Here is a 23,536-nt window from a genome sequence, read left to right on the forward strand (position 1 = left end):
CTAATGCAGCAAATAGGGGCAGACTTGCCAAAAGGTGGCAGCTGTGTCCATGCAGCTGGAGAAGCAGCTGCTCATGAAATGCAAATAGGCCAAATGCCCTCTTCACTCTAATGGCCTTCAAAGATGCTCCCACCTCTCTGCCTGGGGAACACCAAGAGATGTGGTGGGATAGCTCCTCTCTCCACTGAAGAGGATGGGGCCAGACTCTTCTTGGTGGTGCCCAGTGACAGGACAAGAGGTAATGGGTACAAACTGAAACACAGAAGTTCTGTCTGAACATAAGGAAAAACTTTTTTACTGTGAGGGTGACTGAGCACTGGAAGAGGTTGCCAGAGAGCTTGTGGAGTCTCCATCCTTGGAGATATTCACAGGCTGTCTGGACAGGGTCCTGGGCAACCTGCTGTAGGTGATCCTGCTTGAGCATGGGAGTTTGACTAGATGATCTCTAAAAGTCCCTTCCAACCTCAACCATTCTGTGCTATTAGTCTGTTCCCACAAAGAAAGGTTACTTGGCACTGCCCTGGCAGCAGGATTCAAAGTTGCAGATCTCTAAAGCAGTAAGAATGAGGTGATTTTTAAAAAGTGCCACACACTGTGGCACACTGTGGCACATGTTATATGGTATACACCCTTTCTCAAAAGCACCTTCATAGTTCTGAGACACTGACTCCTCAGCAAACTCTTCCAGACTGTGGCTCAGTCTGGAAAACTTGCATAACTGTTCAATACTTGCTGAAAAATCTCGCATATGTCTTAGAATAATTCGTTCAGTGTTGTGGTCAGGATGTTCCAGTGGGATGAGAGGTAACTGTCACATAATTAACTTGCACTTATCTTCTTCTCCCTTCATTTCTTGTATTCACTTATTTTCTCTATTCAAAATGGCTTGAACTCCCTACCAAGAAATTGTATTTGTCTACCAGATAGCACAGCAGAATGCTGGTCCTGGGGCTTCTAGTCACTACTGTGTAAATATTTAATATCAGTGATAATGGTTATTTGGGAAAACGGTGTATCACGCAAGTGTTACTGGCACTGCTATTGCTATTACAGTCTCCTGGATCTAAGCCAGAAGATCTCGTGGATGTTGGAGGAAGCATAGTTAGACCCTTAAGTGAAGCACTAATGTATGTACTGCAGTGTGTTGTCTATCAGTGGCTCTTCGAGCAGTCTGGTCACTTTGGCTTCATAGCACCGAGCACTATGAAGTTGTTAATCTGTGCAGCAGTTGAGTCCAAAGTTGAGCTGCAGTTAAGTTCAAACAGGGAGACACAGTGATCTGAAAAGAATTCTGAAAGCTGAAAAACAAATAACCAATTAGATTCTGTAGTTATCTTCAAATTTAATTGGTAGCATCCATGTGACTGAAGCTGTAAAAACAAAGCATAAGCGCTTCTAAGAAATCCTGTAAATACTGAGCTTGCTACTTTCCCAGAACTCTCTAAGATAAAATACAAAAATATAGAGCTGGATCTTTCAATGAGCACCAATTTCATATTAATAGCAAACTGGCTTTTTTTCATTTGCCCTAAGCCCTCTTGCCTCTAAGATAGGTGCTATTTTCTTTTGTTGCAGCAAAACAGCTCTGTTGACAGAAAATTTAATGAAACAAAGCAAACACTGAATAAACACATGCTTTGTCTAAAGACTTACCACACAGATCTTTGTTATTTCTTCCTTATTCTAATACACTAAACTTGCTCAATATTAAGTCAATAGACTGACTTAGGTGTACTTTTCTCTCTTCGTTCCCTAGCTAACTGTTTTATCGATACCATTCAGCTTATTCCTCTTGTTCAGAAAACTCAGGCTAAGTATCTCCTCTCCAAAAGGAGGGGAGTGAATGTGTTGGGCAGAGAAAGGCTTCTCTTGGTGAAGTGCGAGGTATGTTTTATGGCGTGTCTGATTTCTGCCCTCCGGAGGGACAGAGTGAGACCTTACTCAGCGATTTCCAGCCAATTGGGACGGCGGGCACGCCTCCGCCACCCCCATCTGCGAGGCGCTGATTGAAACCTCGCTTGCAAACATAGGGGTTGGCAGGGTTTATAACACTGTCCTGAGTCCTTTCTGCCTGCTGGGAGGAAAGAAAGAGGCTCCTCACCTCATTGCTTCTCCTGTGTGCCAGCACAGCAGAGGATGCGCAGCAATCGCTGATTCGCAAAAGGTTTGTTTTTTAAGGGAAATCTTGTGAGTCCGTGAGAAGCCTGCACATGTAATCCCACAGCTTTTTTCTTCTGTAGGCATGTTCTGTAGCCAGGGTGTTCCTCAGAGGCAACAAATTCTCTAATGCTTCCTTTAATCAGTATAAGTATAGATTAAATCGTATGCTGACTTAGCGAGTGGCTCTATTGCAAATTGCTGCTGTCTTCAAGCGCGGCAGAATGCTCACTAGGAGAAAAAAGTCATGGAGAGTTTCAGCTCCTCAGCAGAAACTTTGGCTGGAGGTAAACTTGGGGTCTCCCATAAGTAACCTAGCCAATACACAAGGAAATAATCTTAGAGTGCTAAGATCTGAAGAAAAAAGGGGGTAGATATAGTGGTTTCTTAGAGTATGCAGTAATGTGTGTAGAATCATCAAACAGACACATGGGGACTCTTGTATCCTTACATCTTAGCATTTAAGAGGGAAGTTCAAATATTTGTGTAAGTTAAAGGAAATGTCTCCACTTGATCGTATGGGGTCTAGTTTAGGTCTAAAAACACTTTAAATACTATGAAGGATGTTCTATTAAGTGGAAGGCAGGAGAGCAGAGTAGAGAAATCTTTGCATCATATATCCTTAACAAATTAAATTAAGAGATTACTTACGCAGTCAAGGGGCCTAGTTCTGTATTATATGATGGGGAAAAGATTTTGTAGGTTTAAGCTGTTCTCCAGAAAACCACCAAAATGTACAGATCTATTTCAAATTGAAGGCTTTAGTTGAGGTTCTGATCTTGTATCTCATTTTGTACATTATCTTTTGAGTTCTAAGACAGAAGAAAGACAAAACAAATTGCAGAGAGCGCCTCTTTGCTTAGGCACACAATGCAAAAAGCAAGAAAAAAGTTACAAACTGCCTGAACTGTGTCAAGCAGATCAGAAAAACAAACCCATCTCTTATTAATAATCTGTGATGTTAATTTTGGATTTGGAGTAAATTTTCACTTGAGGTTTTCTAGAAGGAATAATATCACAAGGCCCATAAAAAAACCTCCCTTCTGAAAGTGCTTTTTGGGGTTCTGTCTTCAGAGGCAGCAGGCAGCAACTGCCAAGACCAGAGAGAGAGGCAATAGGCTTACTTTCCAGCTCACTTTGAATTTTGCTTCTATGCGTTCAGTCAGAAGTAGTGTTGTCTGTCTCCAGTGTTTAGGAGTGCTGCATAACAGCTCAATCCCCAAACTTCTTTATCTGGGAATAGCTAAAATATCCACATGCACTCAGTTATAAAGTGCAAAGTTCTGAGGCTGCGAAGCTGGAAGCCAGGGTGGCAGAGAACCTCCATTGCAGCAGTAAGTACTCTTGTATTGGTAGATGACTGTGGTGAAAACATTTTATTGTAATATAAGAGGATGACTGAAAAGCCTATAAAATCCAAATGTTTCCATTAATCTCCAGTATCTGAAATGGTTAGTCTGCCTTGCTCAATCCCAGTGGCAGGGAACAAGAGAGCCAGATGTTCCTAGTTTCTGCATGTAGCCCTGCTTTCTCCTCAAACCATGGGAGCTGAACACCTCCCAGTCTCCTAGACCAGACAGTATTAGCTCTCTCCCTACGAGCCCCTGCTTAGTCTTGCCAACCTCACATTCCCTGTTCACCCCTTCCTTTCCTCCCCACCCCGCAGTACAGTTTTGGTCCTCAGCCTATGGATAAGATTTCTTCCATGTTGCCTGTTCTAGTGGTGAAGGGGCAAGGTGAGAAGAGGAGGAAGGGGGCTGTAAAGAGGAAATCAAAGGACAGAAAAATCTGCTTTTTCAATTCTGGTAATCTGCGTTTTGTTCAAAAATGATCTCACAAATAGTACTGTGCTGAAGCATGGGGTGGTCTCCCGTACCCAAAGCCAGATCCTAACCACTTGGTTATTTCTCCGTACCTCAGGGGTATAGTAATACGGTATAATATCATGTTGTAGTAACAAAACATCACATTCTAATTTTTTAAAATGTAGCTCAAATCACTGAAGATTAATATTCATTCCTTTGGAATGAAAACACTGGCATATGAGAAATAGAAATGTACTCCTTACAGCACTCTGGTGCTAGGCTATAGTCCAAACTCCTTGCAGAGAGTATCTCTCTATTGCTGGCTTGCAAGCCAAACATCTGATGGAACTGGCACATGGATGAGAAAGAGGCAAATGGACAAAGTATTGGAGCAAAGGGATTTATTTTGCCTCTCCCCACCTTCACTGAAGTGGAACAACTCTATCAAGACTCTTTCTCACAGCTCTGTATTAGCAGCTGAAAGTTGTTCCTCATTCCTAACCCTGCTGTTACACTGGACTTGGCAATGAGGCTTTTCACTTATCTGAGACTTTTAGTGGGAAGAAATTTCATGAACAAGCAACACACACAATGGGTAGAAGGGAAGTACTAGAAATCTGTTTAACTAGGGAGTTGTCAAAACAGCTTGCTACAATTATAGAAAGATCTTCAATTGCGTCATGGAATTTGGAGAAGAAATTTAGCATAATCCTTTATTACCACATCTTAGTTTACCAATTCCCAAGGCAGAGGGTTTTCTGTAGTGATGCAACAACCATGCACTACTGAAGTAAAAATGGAAGAATAAATAGGGAATATTGGAAGATACTTGGATTTCCAGTTAAGAAAAACTTCAGGTTCTATAATAGGAAGCTATTCCAATACTAATATTTTGGATTGCAAGCTTTTTTTAAAAGGATCAACATGACTTACTGGAGCACTTGGGCAAATGGAGTTGATGGTATGAGATAAGTGTTCTGTGTATTGCCAGGACACTTTGAAGGGGCTAGTATCCATCCTTACACTTGGGCAAAGGGTTTGGAGTCATCCTACGCTGTTATGGAAACTGAATGGCTCCATTTTATGCAGAAACACCTAACAATAGCCTTGAAGAGGAGGACTGCAGTTAAAAAATGTGTTTTTTTTCTTCTGAGATGTCAGCATTTCAAGGCAATGAACACAAGAAAGAACATGTGCTGTAGAGGGAAGGACATCTTAAAAGAAAGTCACAGCCAGATTCCGCCATCTTTTGGTTTTGGGAAAAAGAAGTTAAGCAGTTATGTGACTAAAAGTTCTGAGGTCTTGTTCTCAATCTCTGCGGTTGTTAGAAGCTGTCACTTTATCCCTTTCACTACTTGAATAGGGAGTGTGCAGATACACCTCTCTAATCTCACAACATTTCCTTTGCAACATGGTTAGAAGAGCAATTTGTACTGGTAGTTCAGATAACTTCAGATTAGAGATGAGGGTGAGTTAGGGCAGTTTGGTAGCTCAGTGTCCAATTGCAGTCTGATTCCTCTCCAAACTGCCTTTCACATACAACCCCTTGCAACAGAGAAGTGTAGTTTTGAGGGATAACATTGTATGTAATCTGCTGTCTCAAAAATCTGAGGTCGGTCAGAGAAACTTGCATAACGGACAAGTCTTGATTTGGCCAGAGAGGGCTGCAGCTTCTGTGGAACTGTGCGTACAGGCATGAGTCAGAGCAAGCACGCCCTGTGGAAACGTACTGCAGCTGGACCTCATATTTGAGAGGTTATCTTCTGCTTGGCATTTCCTATCCCACAAAGGATACTAGGCTCTACTCAATCAATATAAGTCAGAAAAGAGGTCACCTAATGAGGTCTGACTGCCACAGGGTCTGGTGTGGCAAACAGCATTAGTGCTGTGGATTTCGGAGATGAAACGTGAGCATAAAGTAATGTCCCTAGAAAGAGATGAAGAACAGCACGTATTATATTCATTCCAGATGGAATTAGGTCTGAATTATTTATACGTAGAAAAAGGAGTTGAAGAGTTAAAGCTAGGGTTTTGAGCAAAATTCAGTCCAGGATAATCATAGACAGCAGGATGCTGTAGTAATTGTTTGCACTTAGAGGGAAAAAAATATGAATCAAAATGATTAAATGACAAACCAGGTCACAGGGATATGGGGGCTTTAATGTGTAGAGAGTCACGCTAAGAACCAGAACCGAGCCTCAGATAGCATCATGTCCTGGTCTTGTAGAGATCTGAGGAAAGGCAAGGCAAGACAAGAACAGCAGTTTAAGGCACCTCAGGAACAGGTTCTGGACCTTCGGATCTGGGGCTGGGGGGGGTGGGGAGGGGGAATGGGAAAACTGTAGTAAACAGAAAAAACAGCTGAAGGAGACTGAATGGAGGGAATCAATGAAACCTTTCAAATTTCTGTTTTAAGAGAAGTATAAAGCCTTTCAGATTTGCAGGATATTGCATTTATGCTACCTCACTGCCCTGAGAATTGTTGAGGGCATACTGGACTGGGGAAATCTTCAAACGGCATATCAAACAAGAGTGGACGCCAGTGCTGAACTATTTTAAGAAGTTACATATATGCAGGATATTCAGTGAAAATAACATATGCATATATAACATATGTGCCTGCCCTATGCGTAAGCAGTTAAATGGCAGGTACTGTGGAGAGGGAAGGCTACAGAAGTACAGTATGGCATTATTTTGCATCCTTTGAGACAGGAAATATTCATAAAGGCTGCATTAAAAATATTCAGAGGCTGCATTAAAAATTTGGCCATCCTATTGTGGCACATTTGATAGCTATTTCTTAGGGGCTGGCTAGAAGCTGCATGCCTGTCTTGTGACAGTAATTGTAACAAGCCAGTTTTTAATCGTTTCTGCTTCCCTGGGTTATGCTTTTGGAGTCCGACGAAACAATTGGGCTAGTTGCCAGCTGCTGTTAACTGTATGAGAATTGGTCTGTTCTCTGTTAGAGATGAAAGGGGAAATAACAGACAGTGTATACTAACTAGTGAAATACTGCCATAAGTTTTCAGTTTAGACAAATTCATGGTGTGGTTGCTCTTCTCTCTACATTTGTTAGGTTCTTCTTGATTACAAAGTCAGAAAAACTGACCACAGTGGCATTGCTGTGTTTCCTTGCAGGTTATTAGCTTGTTCTGGTGCAGCTGATACAAGAGTATTTGGTTGAATTTAAATATCATACCATTTGTTGGTAATCAGTAATGTAAACTACGGAGTGGATGTTTGTTCTTGGTCTTCCATCAGAATCAATTTTGAATTTGGCTGCTCTCTGCTGCTTAGTCAGAAGCTGAAATGCCGTGCAGAAGATTCTTTCAGGGACGGGATTCACATGCTGTCTTCATCTCACCAGTGGATGCATAATGGGTTATGGAAGATCAATGAGCAGTTTTAGACTTAACCATCTGCTGAACAGACCTCTTACTGCTGCATATCGGACCTTCTGGTTTCATGTTCAGAAATTATTGGTGGGGGGGGGGGGGGGGGGAGGAGAAGAAGAGAAAACATGCATAAGACCAGAGAAGCAGTTGGCTATATGGATTACTAAAAAAATCTCAGAAGATCCTCTAAGATGTGTTTATTTCTGCTGCTACAATTATGGGCCTGGCCAAGATATTATTTTTAGACCGGATCTCTTCTCACTCAATGAGCATCCACTCTACTTTATAAAACAGATGAAAAGAAAAAGTTTAATGAGCGTGCTGATAGGCTTATTTTCCCTGTGCCCCTCCACAGTGAGATCTGAGAGGAAAGAGGCTGCAGCAGGCTCAGGAAAAGGGAGCAGGCACCTCACAGGACAGACACCGGCATGTTTAAAGCGCTGATGGGCTGTACCCTCCTACCACAAAAAATAGGGCAATATGAGAATCTATATAGATTTGAACATATTTACAATACTTGTTCTGGCAGCTTAAACATAAATAGCTGTGAGTTACCAACCTCTTCCACAGACACCACAGATGTGCTGTATCACAACTGAAGTAGCAACAATATAAGAAATTATCAGATAAGATGTGAGTGAGTGGGAGAGAGCTTTAGTTAAACCCATTCTGAAATGGAGGTAAACAACTGAATGGGGAACTGTATTTTAGGGAGCTCAAGAGGATGGCACAAAGGAGAGGAAAGAGAAATGGAATAAATACTGCCCAAAAGGCAAACTAATAGCTCAGGGAGACTGATAGGATGTGACTGACTGACTCTCTCCTTGCTCTTCACTCACAGCTTCTTGTTCTAAGAGGGGGTATTTAATTTTTTAGGACTACACTAGCAATAGGCTGCCTCTGTAGGCTGTGGTGCATCATTATGTTCATTATTCCCTCTCCTTGGGACCCCCAGCAGACCACACTAGCTGCGCTGGTCTGCTTTTCTCTGGCCTACAGGTCCTGGCTGTTTGGCCATGGTGCTGAGGTCTCTTGCACCAACCCCTGGCAGCACTGCAGCACCTTGGGAAAGGTGGAGAATCTTTAACAACACAGACATTTCCTGCATGAAGCATTTTCTCTTTAAAATAAACACAACAAACCACTATTAGTAGTGGAGAAACCTAAGGCCAAGACTGCCTGCTACAGCATGAGCCGAGGGGAGATTCCTTGGGCATGTTGGAAGATTATGGTGCAGCCACGGTAGTGTTTTTCTTTGGACTGGGGTAAACCAAGACTCTGTTCTGGCTTGCAAAGTGGGGAAGTCTTGGAGCATGTGAATCTGATTCCTTTCAGATGAAGCTAATCTGAAAGATGTGCTCCAAAAGGCTGTCTAACGCACTCTAATTGCTCATGGTCATTCAGTCCACAGGACCAACCTATTTCTAACCCCAAATAAACACTCCATCTCTTTCCCTATTCTCCCCCCACCAGACCGTGTATACTTAGACCCTCAGCACTAACTGTTTTGTTCCCTGGTCACACTCCTATTGTGCTCTATGAAATGGTTATGCTTTACAGACTATATCTAAATTAGCCACTAGAATGGTTCACATTTTCCTCAACTTTAAAACCTAACGATGCTGTAAGAAGCAGACACCCTACTTGTGTGCAAATATACATGTAAGCCAACTCTGTTCATCAGCCCTTTCAGTTTAGTTGTCCTTGTTTTCCATAGAACCTTTTCAAGGGGCGTATAACTCCACAAACCATCTTGCTGTAATACAACAGGCCAGCGCTCTATTTGGTCAAGCCCCATAGTTGCATCTTAGAATGGCTGGTAGTGGATGGTTAAGGAAACAATAAGAAAACAAAGCAAGCATAGGAAAAGCCTTCCCCAGTTCACCTGTCCAGTTTATGGCTATTGGTTTCTTAGGAGTTTGCTAACTCTGAGACTGTATTTGGACCTGCTTTCCATAATTTTGTCTCACTCGTTCAGATTAATTGTATTGTTGGCTTCCAACATCCTATGACAATGAGTTCACTGGATTTCTTATGGAGGATCTCACAGGACATGAGGTTGTTGAATTTAGCTTGTTTTCTGGCCTCTTCACTGGAAGCTCCCTAATTTTTGTGTTGTGAGACATCTCTGCCATCTCTTCCTAAGCTAAGGAGTTCTTAGTATATTTAGTCTCACCCAGTAGTATTTCTCATTATTTCTCTCTCCTCTGCACCTTTTCTACCTCCCCAACACATCTTTGAGAGGGGATATCCATAACAGAACATACTGCTGGCTGCTGGCTGGATCCGTAGTAACATAAGGACTCTCTTCTTAAAAATCCTTCTAATGTTTTGCTTGTTTTGCCTGCCACAGGGCACTGAACTGGTATCTCTCTGGGACTATCCACAACTATTTCAATATCTTCTTATTTTAGAATAGTTAACTTTGAGCCCAGTATTGCACATGTATTAACCTTTTTCTTTTTTCTGCATGTGTTAGTTTGCATGTATGAACACTTCTTTCATCTGTCACTTAAAACACAGAGTGACTTTCTACAACCCTGCAGTCAGCTTTAGATTAAACTGCCCTGAGTGCACTGTTATGCAAACTGTCTTCTCGCATCTGGCCTCTTTTTGAAAATAACTCAAAGACATATACAAGAGCAATACAAGTCCCAGATAATGTTGGTATTGTCCACTGCTTTAACTTCAGCCTTTAATGGAATTAATTTTATGTAGGAGTAATTAAATTCAGCAGTATGACCAATGCCAGTTTAGCTTTAGCATGGCATTTTAGCATTTGTCTAACTTTTATGTGTGCTTAAGATAGCATATTCTTGCATCCTGTACCGGACTGGAACAGCAAATTACCCATCATAGACATGCTCATCTGAGGTACTAGAACGTTGTTTTTCATTACTGCCATAAGTGGGAGTTGAGGGCATCTATACTCAAAACTCTGCTATGCAATTAGCAATTATTTCAACCTGATAGAGGGCTAATGTCCTTTTTAAATCATGATGAAAGTCTTCTCTGATATCTAATGACAGTCTCAAAGCATGCAGTACTTCAAACGTATCAGCTGGTATTAGGGGGATAAGCCTGTGACTTCAAACACTCTTCCCTATGGGTTAGCATCTATTATCTGTTAACTCCTGTTCCTGTTCTGAGGTTGTTTTATTAACAATGTATCCTTTAACATGAAAGTAATGCCCCTTGAACTAATAACAAAGTGAAATGCAGTAACGTAGTGTTCTCTGAGGTTTCGCAAAATACATGGCATAAGTCTTGTATTTGGATTTAATCTAATCATGATCATATGTCGTTGGTAACGTTGGCAATAAAACTTGACGATCTTAATGACTTGCCTTATATCACATCACTGTTTTTCTTTTCCTACATTAGCTTGTACCATGAACTTACTGTATGTAGATTGCTGAACATGCAAATCTTCAGGAGCAAGAGAGGGCAGAAATCAACTGTGGAAGTCCTGGATAAACATAAAGTCAGCTAAAAGACTCAACGGAATTTTGCAGGAAATGGTTGCTACAATGGGAAATGCTTGATCATGTAGAACAACTTAAGCAGAAAAGGTGGAAAGCTGTCGGAAGCAACACAAATGGAAAACATGGAGCTATTGTAGAGGCTTAGGTGTTATGTAGGATTTACAGCTTGGTGCTTTTATGTTACCTGAAAAGCAGAGCATACAACTGTCTGAAGCTTGTGCAATTACAGGGTAGACAATCTTCTCTCTGGAAGAGAAAGAGCTCGCTAAGTCATTCACCAAATGCATTATATCTGCTTGTGGGGATTAGGCATTGTCTCCAAAGACTCAGGTTGCATTCTTAAACATCAGAAATCAGTGCCTGCAGCAGTGCAGTGTGTATCACTTCAATGGTCTTTGGGTAGACCACTCTTTTTTTTCCCCCTCTTACTTACACAACTGCGTTTTTTCCAGGACGTTACAACAAACATCATAGAGAGAGCACCAGAATTAAATTTTATTTAGCCATTTAATAATATAGTGTAGTGCATTTGAACTGTTGAGCAGCTCTTCCTTAAAAATCATGTGCAACCTTCAGTTCCACCACAGGAGACATGATCAACTGTTTGTAGAAATGGGCTTCATATACGATAAACCTTATGTGGTTACTGCTCAGAGGAGCAATATAAGTTCACCTGCCAGGAAGTATGCTTCCTCTTCACAGGAAAAGTTTGGACTCAGAATAACGGACTTCCATCAATGTATTCTTATTCCATGCTTTGAGTACAAAAATACCTTATTCACTTGAAATCATAGTGAAATTAATTTAATTTCAAATCTAGAATGTGCTCTCCTGTTTAAATAGTCATTTCTGTAAATGATTAGACCACCTAAATAATTCGGTGATCACGAAGCAATAGTTACCATTTTGAGGAACGACTGACAATTAAGTTTACTGCAAGAAAAAAAAATCATTTTACGATTTGACTGCAACTAGAGCAAATATAATGTTTTTAATAGAGAATTCCTTCTGCTGTTATTGGTATTAAGCAACCCAAAGAGTTCTGCTTTTAGCAAAAAAAAGAAAAATATAAATTTTTAAAATAATAAATTTTTGTGGTGTCATCCATCTCCATTTCTAGAGATCACAGTTCAAATGACTGGTTTCCCGAGCATAGAGCCATGTAGCAGAAGCACTCTCATGCTCAAAATACTGTTTATGGGCAAAGATAAATATATATATATACATATATATATATATATAGCCAAGATTTTATTGTTAGCATAACCGAAATCTTAAAGAGTCTAATCATTATTAGTCCAGATCTAATTACTACAGAAAAACAAAGACTAATACAGTTAAAGTTGTTTTACGCACCAGTTATTAGTTCCCACCCCTTCTCCTAATGTTGTGCTCCCCCTTCCCTTGCTCCTCTGGGTCCTCAGGCTGGCGGTGCTGGTGGGGGCGTTAGGAGGAGCCGTTGGCATCTCAGCTCCTTTGCCAAGAAGATTATGATGCTGACATTTTCTTCTTCCTCACTCTAGGATCCACTCGGGGTAATTTTTATAGGCTTGCTAACCTGCTTTTACATCTTTGCTCTACATTGGTCTGCAGCTCCACGTCGCACATAAATTTACTATATATGGCGCCTTTTACGCACATTGAATGTTATTTCTTTTTTCTTTGTTACTCCTAAAACCAGTTTTGTCCAGCTCCAGGTCTGTGTTGCTAATTATGAGCTGCTGCTGTTGCTTGGCAGTGCTGGAAGTAGGGAAGGAAGTACTGGGGATTGCGGTAGTCGAGGTGGCAGAGGGCTACAGCGTCCGGGGAGGTGTCTGAAGACTCAAGTGTCAGGGAGCAGCAAACACGGGCTGCTCTGCCAGGACTGGGACCTGGGAGCCAAGGTGGCTGCCAGGCAGCAAGGCAGGGGCCTCACTGACAGCTCAGGGCACCTGAGCAAGGCAAGTAAAAGACATCTGGTGGTGGTGGCCAGCTTCAGCCAAGAACCTTGACCACAGACAGCCCCACAGTGATGAGGCAGGTCCAAGTTTCAGCCACAAAGACAAATCCATGGATCACGGTTAAGGTCTGCACCAACAGGGCACAAGGCTTGGCATGGGCATAGCTACAGCCTAGCTTAGGCGAGGACCAAGGGTGAGAACCTCAGCCTGAGAGCTGCTCCGGAGTGGAGACGGTGGGGCTGAGCTTTCGCAGAGCTGCTTGAGGGCAGCCCTCTTCGAGGCTGGGTGCCTGCACCATAATCCGAGCTGGCCCTGAGCCCAGGCACCCATCCCCCAGGACTGGCTATGTGCTTAAGGCTCTGACACCAAGAACTGATGGAAAATGACAATAACTAACAGACTTTGACCTCAATACTTTTTGAAATGCAAAGCAGGTACTTCAGCCATTAGGTTTTCCAGTAATTCATAACCTTGTGGAAACGTAAGGGAGCTTTACATCTTTACATTCATGTAATTGAAACCTACTGACTGTGACGAAACCTTTGCCGTAATGTTTTTAAAGTACCAACAAAATACATTTAAATGCCTCTGGAAAACAGTTAAAATTTGGGAAAGGAGGGGATGATCTATCTCACTAATTCTTCTTCCATTCTCTCATTCTTTGAAGAGGGAGAAAAACACCATTGTTCATAGTATGCTGAATTTTACCATATTTACATATCAAGCTTTACTTACACAGGTGACGGTAATGACCCTTTAAAGCCAATTTGTGCAACACGTTATCTTTCCCTGCTTTTAGAGGGGAAAACTTTGGCAATATCTCTCACTGTTCACGAGAACAAATAGTGAGCTGCCGCTTACTAGCTGCCGCTTACTAGACTTCATGAATCTGTAGAGAGAATAATTTTTTTACACAAAAAGTTCTGCTTTTTTTTTTTTTAGTTTCTAAATAAATAAGGAGAAACTCAGAATTCAATTGAGAACTAGAGTGAGACAGGCTAAAAGGGTCTGGCAGCATGAAGTGAGGCTGGTGTATGGGGCTATTTAAAATAACTGGGCAGGTTGGATAGGGTGAAGTTCGACAAAGTTTGTTTTCATAGCTTCATTTTTAGGACCGATTTTCACACGAAAGCAACACAAGTAGATATTTCTGCTCTGGGCTTGCTCTGCCTCCTTTTTAGGTGCATTTGCGTTGCGTGGAATGCTTGGACTCCGGGCTCGCCGGGCCACCCGGTGCTCCCAGGGGGCTGAGTCCGAGTGCTCGGACTTGGGCTGTAGGCAAGCCAGACACTTGCTGAGAACGCAGTACATGCAAAGGCATTTTGCTTTACCTCCTCCTCCCCAGAAGTCGAGAGTTACCTAAAGGCTACAAGGAAACCATACTCTGGTTTCCCATCAGATCGTATAAAGCACCATCCTGTTGACCAGGATGCTCCCTTGTGTAAGTTAGCACGTGGAGCTTCACCTGGATAGGACTTGGGTTTGAGCCTGCTGCGTAAGTGATCTTCCAGAGAGATCCCTGGTTCTTCTCTGAAGACTTCAAGAGGAGTAAGAAACAATTTCTAAGTGTAATAGGATCACTGGCTGGAAAACCTGTTCCTTTAGAAAATTTCTGTATATGTTCTTGGTGCCTATAATGCAACTTTAGGCAAAGATGTGTGAAGAATTAATTTGTCAGAGCATACCTGCTTGCTGGAAGCAGATGCTGCTACTGCACAGAGAAGGAAGGAAGGCTCAAGCCCTTGGTATCCCGGTGAGTAGCAGTTTCCTTGTTTACAGCACTATAATTAATAAAGATGATGTAAACTGCTCTAGCACTTCAGTCATAGGAATTTTGAAAGTATGCTCCAACATTCAGTCAAAAAACCCCTAGATAATGGGTACTCTTCCTGGATAACAGGTACTCTTCCTGCTTCAGGAATGAGCCCAGAGGTTCCCATCCTGCAAGGGCTTTATTTTGGGGCATAATCCTTTTTTAAAACAAGAGTCATTTTAAGGGTGTTTCTCTACAACCTGGAAAGAACCTACCCCCAGGAGCAGTTCAGGTCCCAATTTAGGGCATGACTTTACAAGGTAAAAGCTTCTACTTGTAAATATTTAATTCAGCAGTTACTAAATGGCAAGTGAGTGCTAGGCTGACTTCACTGGATATAAACTGGCAAAGATTTAACTAGCCTTAATCTACATGGGGGGTAACACTGGAAGTAATCTTAATGTAGTGATAACATTAAACTCATAGTTGATAAGATTTTTCCTAGGTGATGACATACCAGACTTGCATGTATAAATCAGAGGAAAATGGTTAAAACAACACTAATGGGCAACATAGCAAAGGCTAATTATTAACCACTCTTTCTTCCAAAGAACGGAGAAATACTCTGCGAGTTGTAGCTGATCCAAAGCAGTATTATGTAATAATCAGTAAAAAATGATTTTCAAATATTCAATACTTCCGTTCTGTTTTTTTTATCAGTTAGATCATTCATAATGAATGTGGGAACATACTGTATATATTAAAATAGACTGAAAAAGCAGGCTCTGTTTGTACTGAATCCTTTGTATAGGGAATTCTGACATTTCTAATCTGCAAAGACATAGATTAGTAGCTAAAAATGAATAGTGTCCCAGTTTTCCTTTCATATCTGTGGTTTTAGCAGTGTAGGAAAATATCATGTTCCTATGAAGGACATGCAGTCATGAAAGATACCAAATTCCAGTTGTGCAGTTTGACTCAGAAAGAAGCTAAATGTCCTCACTTTCACTAGGAAAGTGTTTACAGGCATGCTTTATTTTCCTATGGAACAAGGCTCAAAACTAAATTGTAAAACTTAAACTAAACTCACCAAACATACCAATTTGAGACTGATTTTCACATTTGAGACTGAATGGGGCCTACCTGCATAGGAACCAGCCACATCTGTAAGAACAAATGAGCATTCACATGCAGCTACTGACACTGCAGACTCTCCAGTTACCACATTTACCCCTGCATTTTGGTTCTAGCTTCATACCAATGAAAAAGTTAAAATTTTGTTTCCTTCTGTTTTAATATTGATTTGGCAAGCTTTCAACTTAGGTTTGCTTGTAAAGATTGTCCTGTTTTTTCTGTTTTGTTGATAATTTCAATAAAAAATCTTTGCTTCTTTCTTATGTGGTATCTAACAAAGTTATTCTTGCTTTGTTTGTCTTATTTCTCAGTCATGATTGTGTAACTTGTCCTTGAGGTGGTTTCTTTGTATTTTCACTCAACTTGATAAAGGCCAAGTTTGTAAACTTGACTCTAAAATTTGTGAAAACTTGGATCACAAAGCTAGTTTTGTTTAGTCTGAAAGGATTAGTTCCAGCATGGAATTGGCTGCTCTCCAGTAATAGTCAAAGTCATACTTTTTGAACTGGTACTTCTTCCAGTGCTTATATAATCACCTATAGCTGTTTTTTAATGTAGCAATGACAGCTTGATAGCCTTGTATTGCTTACTTTACTATCGTTATGTTAATCATGGGACATGCTGAGCAACAAGTGCTTCCTACAAATAAGGGATGCTACTAAGAGCTACTGCCTTTTGTCTTTAGCTTGCTAAACTGGCACTACCTAATCACTTTGGATTAGCTTAAAGGTTATGAAGACTTCGGTTAAAAAGCAGATTGTTTACATTGTACCTTTACAATAAAATGTGAATTAAATGTTTGTAGCCCTGGTATCACCTGTCACTTGAATCTAAGATATAAGATCCTTTTGAACCTGACCTGTTTGTTCCCTCACTCTCACTCCAGGGAGTGAAGGGAGAACTTCCTATTCCTTCCTTTCTGGACAGCTCAAAATCACTATAATGCTTGTGTTACAAAAGACTAAGGTACAAAAAGAAAGACCTGATTTTACTCTGCTAATTCTAGGATCTTGGCTGCCAATAATTTTTAGCAATACTTTTAGGTGAAATATGCTAGGGAATCTTGTGAAGTTTCTTTCCTGTTCCCAAAAGTGATCTTTTTGTTAATGAATATGTTGTAACTGCAGAAGGATGCCCAAGTTTAGCTGCAACAGATTTGATGGTAATATCTTTTGAGAAGTCTAAGCCTTTGTCAACTTAGATGAGATTTATGTGTCAACTTATGTGAGATTTATGTAACAGGCTCAAGAGTGATCTGTGGGAACTGCCAGAGAAGTCATAACCTGAAATATAAACTAAACACCACATGCTCAACAAAGGCCACCTAAATCCCATCTAGAATTGGGAATTTCTGCCAACTGGCCTCCGTACAGCTGCCTCTTTATCTAATGCACCCTGGATGGGTTAATATCTGCAAGCATATAGATAATCCAATTAAACTAGCTATCAAGGTCCTTGAGGAAATGCTGATGAGCCTAACAGTGTTCGCTGGATGTTCAGAGTAAGCAATATGCATACCAGCAGGGGAAAACCAGAATGGAGAGAATATTTTCATACTTAAAATGTTCTTATCTCCATTTAGCTTTGGGATATAAGAAATTGATAGCAAAAGCAAAGTTCAGGACTGCTATACCCTTGTCCTGACCCATGTTTTCTTTAGCACTTAAACTAATACTGATATGGAGTTCCTCTCTATGGCATAAAGCCAGAACAGAAGACAAGTTAAATCTTTTTATGAGCTACTGTGATTTCTGTTATGGTACAGTATGTCTTCTTGCAACCTTTCAAAACATTGTAAATGGGTGACTCCTGACAAGTACTATGCCTTGTCTCATATTTAAAAGTACTGGCCCAATACACCATTATGGAATGCTGCGGGTGTTGCTGAACTTGGTCACTTTTATTCAGGTGAGACTATATGAATGTAATTCTTAGCCTTAGGCACTTGCATTTCAAATGTCTATTAACTTGAATGTGGGAAGGAAAGCTTTTTCAAGTTGTGCAACAACTGAAACAAAGACTTATTTTAAGGTATTTTAGCTATACAAGCCAGTTGGTTTTCTATTGGGTAGAAAAAATATATTGCAAGAATTCTGGCTGAAATGTCTTACAATTATTAGCTATTACTGTTAATTATTAATTACTCCTGAAAACATATAAAAGAGTTAAAACTGGCTCTAAGTATAATTTAATGATTTAGCCATCCCCATTTCAGAGAAGAGGGCTGCTGTACCAGTCCTAAAATTGCTTCCGAACTGTACTGATCTTCAGAGAACCCTGAAAACGAAGAATACTTTGGATAAGTGGTGAGTAATGCCTAGAAGTTGGAGCTGATAACTTGGACCAGCTTCTCAAATTTGGCAACATCCTTCAGGGTTTGAATCAGGAAGGGAGGGAAAGATTTATCCTAGTATAAATCAATTTTGTGAAATCCATACCTGTGAACAAAAAATTGCTAATGCTAGTAAAGTAAATACTCAGCTTCTTAGTAAACAGCTTTTAACTCTGATAGTCCTTCTCTCCTTGTTTATAGATTTCTATTGAAAATTGCTTCAGTTTTTCCTCAGTTTATATAAAAAATAACTTCATTTTAAAACAGAATCTTTCTCCTTCTCAGTAGAAAAAATTAGATTATGAACTGTATGAAATACTGAAATGGGAATATAAAATATTGATCATCTTGTAAAAACACTTTAGGAGTGATGCTACAGATAGAGGAAAAAAGAGACATATAAATATTGTAACACTATATCAATTGATTACTTAATAGGTATTTCTGGAAGCTGGGATGTCTACAGTATTGGTGCTGGAGACCAGCTTCTGCTAAATGGTCCAGTAGTACAGGAATGCTCTGTGTCAAATCAAGGTCCTGCCATACCTGACTCCAGCAATGGTACTTCAGTATGGGGACTGTTTGGCATTTTCCACAAACAATGTAAGAAGCATTGACTTGCAGAGTCTTTCTTGGACTAGAACACATCTAGTTCAACATAACTACTTGGGTAGAAATTAATCCCTTCAGTTCATGATGGAATTCAAGAAGACCTATTTTAACCAGATAGTTATGCCATTGTTTTAGGATCTAATGTGTAAAGTGTTCCTGATCTGGGTGACACAAAAGCTTTACATTTGGTCTTCAAGCTGGATGCTCTAAATAATCAGTCTTTGTGTTAATTTAGGGTAGATTTCTTTTGTGTGAGAGTGTGTACGTGTGATTTACAGCACCAGACACAGAAGCACCTTCATTTAAGTACCTTCTGTAGACTAGGACAGCAGCATCTGGCTGGAAGCACAGGGGAGTCCTGAGCTCAAGCCCATTTCCTCGTAAGGGTGACTCCCCTTCTGAAATGCACAAGTGCTCAGCCGAGAGGATTTTGGCTATCAGCTGAGTGGAAGAAGGTAGCAGCAGTAGCTCTAAGCACACAAGCTGGGGATAGGAGTAAGATTCAAAACTTTTCTTCTCCACTCTGTTTTACTAGAGTTTTAGTACTGAATTAAAATGAAAAAAGGTTTTCTGAAATGCCTATCTGTTTCCTGTATGATGCATAGGGAACTAAAGCACTCGAGTTGGACAATTTTGCCTTTTCAAATCAGAGATGGGGTGAAGAGAGGAGGGAAAAGCATTCTCACTAAAAAGAGATGTTTGCCAAGTGAGATCTAATTATTAGATGTCCATCTACTATGGCACAAGAGGACTTACCAGGTCTATTTGGGTTATTTTTACACCAATGTTTTTTCTAAAGCTTTGCCGTTCACTAACTATTCCAGTATTATCTCCCTGAGTGTTTCTTCTCTCCATTTTTAAAAAGTCAAACTACTACATGCTACGCTTCAAAGAGGCTTAGTCTGAGGAGTGCAAAGCAGTCCCTTACAATCCCTGAGAGACTGTGTCGGTTTATCATTACAATTGAATTTTGTCAGCTGGAAGCTGCTCTTCAGGCTATTTCCACCTTTCCCCTGTGCGTACTACTGCAATTTTGACACAGGTATAATCTTTTAACAGAGGTAATACATTTGTGTCGTTGGAGAGTCGTGTGTATGCCCACTGCGAGGAATTTTTGTCTCTGGGACCTTTCAAATTGCAGATAAATGGCCTGAAGCTTGCTTGCATTGCCTCCGTTGCTCCTGGAGGAGTGACTGGTGGCTCTGAACAAGATGGCAAATAGGCTCTGACCTATGGGGCCAAACAGTGCCTCATGCTCAGGCTGACCAACAACAATAATTGTGCTATTTCATTTATTTTTTACCCTTCTGAGTTTTGGGTTTTTTTTAAATAACTGTGGCCTCTAACTTGGCCTTTCTGAGGTGTCCTTGTGGTCATCCCCTTGGCAATTTTGGCATCTAATATAACAAATATGGCTATTTAAAATCTGAGTTCCTCTGAAACTGTTCCTTCGAATATTTGCTCTTTGTAAACAACACAGATAGCTTTCTGATAGCTTCCATTCCTCCTCCAGCTGACTGACTTGTAGTCATTCAACAACTGCTGCATGTTCAATGCAAGTTCAAAATCCAACCCAGATTACAGCATATTCCCACATTGCTCAGTCCAGTTTGTGCTACTAGGCATAATGCTCCCATTCTGTGAGCTGTTGAGTTGTCTCTGCCATTACTAACAAATGGTAGGAACCAGCTGAATTACGTTTGCCACCAATGAACTCAACCTATATGTTGTTAGATAAACTTCTGCTTAAGCAGGTAAGCAAACTTTAAGTCTGCAATGCTGAATTGGAAGGTGCCGCCGGCTTGACTTATACAAGCCTTTCTTGCTTTGCGGTTGCCTCTTGGTTCACTGTGTAAGTTAGGCAGTGGGTTGATCTAATTTCCTATAATAACAAATAAATAATGAATCACTACTTCTGGATCCACATCCTAAGCAGCTTCCCTGATACTAGCAACATGAACCTCAAGGGGAAGGAATACACTTTTCACCCCAGCTGGTAAAACACCTCAGTGAATGGCCACCAGCAACAGCAGTGCCAGTCTCAGACTTCCACTGCCCTAAGCAGAACTTTCCTTCCGGAGACTTTGGCAAACAATTTGGAGACCTTGTTCCTGCTTGCTCTAAGCTCGCGTCTCCTCCCTCCGCTCAAGTCAACTAGATTGCATAAGTAACATTGACCAATCCGTGCAGGATTTCAGTGGTTTATACTCCCTCCCTGGACCAGAATTCTTGTTTTCTGCATCATACTGGATGTCTGTCCCAGATGTGGTAACATCCCTTTTTCAACAGTCAATTATGTATATCTAAAAAGCTGCAAAACTAGAGTTACATGAAACATAGGAGGAATGGTTTGATCTGAACACTTCTGCAGGTGGTGCACTGTTAGCAATTAAATTTTCCAGACAAAAGACAGATTATAAAAGGGTTTTGAAGACTACTCAGAGACCAAAAGGAAGATTCAGCCATTTAAAAAAATATGTAGTGAGGGAAGGGAAAGTTCTCCTTGCTAGTGGCTTAGCTATGGAGTTGATTTGTTTCTCTTTAAAAGCCTTGTTTCTGACTGAGGCTGTGCTGTTTCTGTTTCAGTGCTATGCCCCATAAGCTGTTCGGTAAGCTCTTAAATTGCAGTTGATGATGATCCATCAGATGTGTAACACTTCATTAATCAAATTATTTGCCTTAAATACAAAATATTGCATAGCATGTGGGTGCTACAGTGAGCTAGTCTGACGAATTATTTTTGATGTGCTTGTTAAACGTGGCGTGGGACAGCAGAACTATGTGATGCTAAAACTAAGAATATTGCTGATAAAGTGGAATGTTTTTGCCTTGAAAGCTCTTTTTGAAGAGCAGTTTAGCAGTTGACTAAAGTCCTTTGCAGCAGAAGGAAAGGAGTTGTTTGCAGGTTTTCAGTATTGACTTTACTGGGAGGTAGAGAGGGAGGATGGTTATTTTTCTGTCTTTAGTGCCTGTAGGGTGCTGTCACTTCTCTAGTTTCTTGTATTCTAAAGTTCAACTTGAGTTCTTGAAACCATCTGAAGTGATGACCCAGTTACTGCCAATGGCAGTTCTTCTATGAGACAAGATCTCTTCTTAGAAACACCTGCTGTAGGTGTGTTGGCCTCTACAGGACTTCCACCCCAACTTGCTAGTTGGCTAAATGGTCCATATGTATTGTAGCTCACTATCTTGTAGACTCTTACCTACAAGATATCTTGTGTTTGAGACTGGATCTATCATTACCATTTATATTGTCATGTTACCATAATGTCCAAGTGAGGAAAGATCATGCTGTCCTCAAGATGCTGAAACAGAACAACCCAGTAATTCATATCCCAGTTGAACAGAATTGGTGAATTGCCCAAGACCATACAATAAAGCACAGTATAAACCCTGAATAATCCATCCTCTCTGAAATGCCAGCTATCAGTTTAGTTTCTTAATAATTGATGACTAAAATGTCTTTTAACGCTATTAGAGCACGTGTGGTGGTGATCAGCCAAGAATTTTCTTGATGGAACTGTAAGTAAATGGACTCTTCCTTTGCAAATGTGTTCATCCAACGCCCCAGCCCAGCATAGGGAGGCAAGAGAAACTGCAGCTTTCAGCAGAACTGTATCAACAATGAATCCAAATGTCCTGGCTGCAACCCAACCAAAGTAGTATAGTTCCAGCTGACTACCTGAATTTCTTTTGGAGTTGCAGCGGGTCTAATATTCACATTCTGGGTAGGATTGCTGAGCGATTTCAGCATTTTATCCCATTCCAACAGAGAAAGCATGTTCACTGAAGGGCCTGATACCATAGCTTTTTTCCCTTCATTCGCTACTTTGCATTGTGCTAGGAACTATTATGCCTGCTCCAAAAAGCATGTAGTCCTCTGAGGAGACCACTGAAAAGTACTTAGCATGTGTTTTTTTGGTTGCTTCTGACTTCATTCAGTTTGCTGCTGCCATGAATAAGGATGCCTTCCTGAAGGAGGGTCAGACTTCTGAATGGAGTACCTAGATTTCTCACAGGCTTTTTCAAGTTCTTCCTAGGTCAGGTTTACGGTTTTATTAAAAGGAAAAAAAAAATGTCTCAGCCAAATGCTGCAACAATGTTCCCTCTTTTCCTCCTCAGCTATTAACTAACAAGGTGACAGAATGGAGAACAAACAGAAAAGCAACCGTCAGATGAAAGAAAATGAGGTGGTGAAGAAAAAAATGGTGAGTGATTTCCCCAAATCTTCTGTCAACACATTTATTTGCCATTTGGGGACTAGGGACAGAAAACAACTATGTGGAACCTGTAGGAATACAGGCAGACACCAGTTCAGTTTCTGACTTCATAAACACAGGAATACTGCTGTTTCCTTTCTCCTTTTGGTACTCGAACTGCTAAAAGTCTTACTGTGTATCTGCTCCACAGGCCTCTAAGCTGGTTCTGTGTTTCTCCTTATGTGCATGTCAGTTTTTGAACTAGCCAAAACCGTGCTGCCTGTAGGCAAAGTATCCTGGGATGAAGTGACTGTGCCGTGATTTAAAGCCTCCCTTTTATGGGAGGGACTCTATCATTGAGGTTGGGGTAACGTTTTAGACAAGAGTTTCTATGCCTTCAAAAGAAAAGTCCGGTTTTTTTTCCTCTGTGGAGAGGGAAAAAAAAGCTTTGGCTTTGTGTCTGACACCATTGTTCTACAGGAACCTGCAAAGCTGAGTATTTTTCTTCCCTAACCCCCACCCCACTCTGACATGTAAGAGGAGAGTAAACTGATGCTTCTTTCTACTGGAACATGGAGATTTGAGTAAGGAAAAGCTGCCAGGATTAAAATTTGAGGGGTATATAGAGTAGCATGTTTCTAGCTTCTGTATCTCTTCCTATAGTAAGTGCTTGTAAAAGGTCAAAAACATGAGTGTTTAGGTGAGAAATTATGTATGCCTTAAT

The sequence above is a fragment of the Dromaius novaehollandiae genome, chromosome 4 (genome assembly GCF_036370855.1).
Source record: "Dromaius novaehollandiae isolate bDroNov1 chromosome 4, bDroNov1.hap1, whole genome shotgun sequence".
NCBI lineage: Eukaryota > Metazoa > Chordata > Aves > Casuariiformes > Dromaiidae > Dromaius > Dromaius novaehollandiae.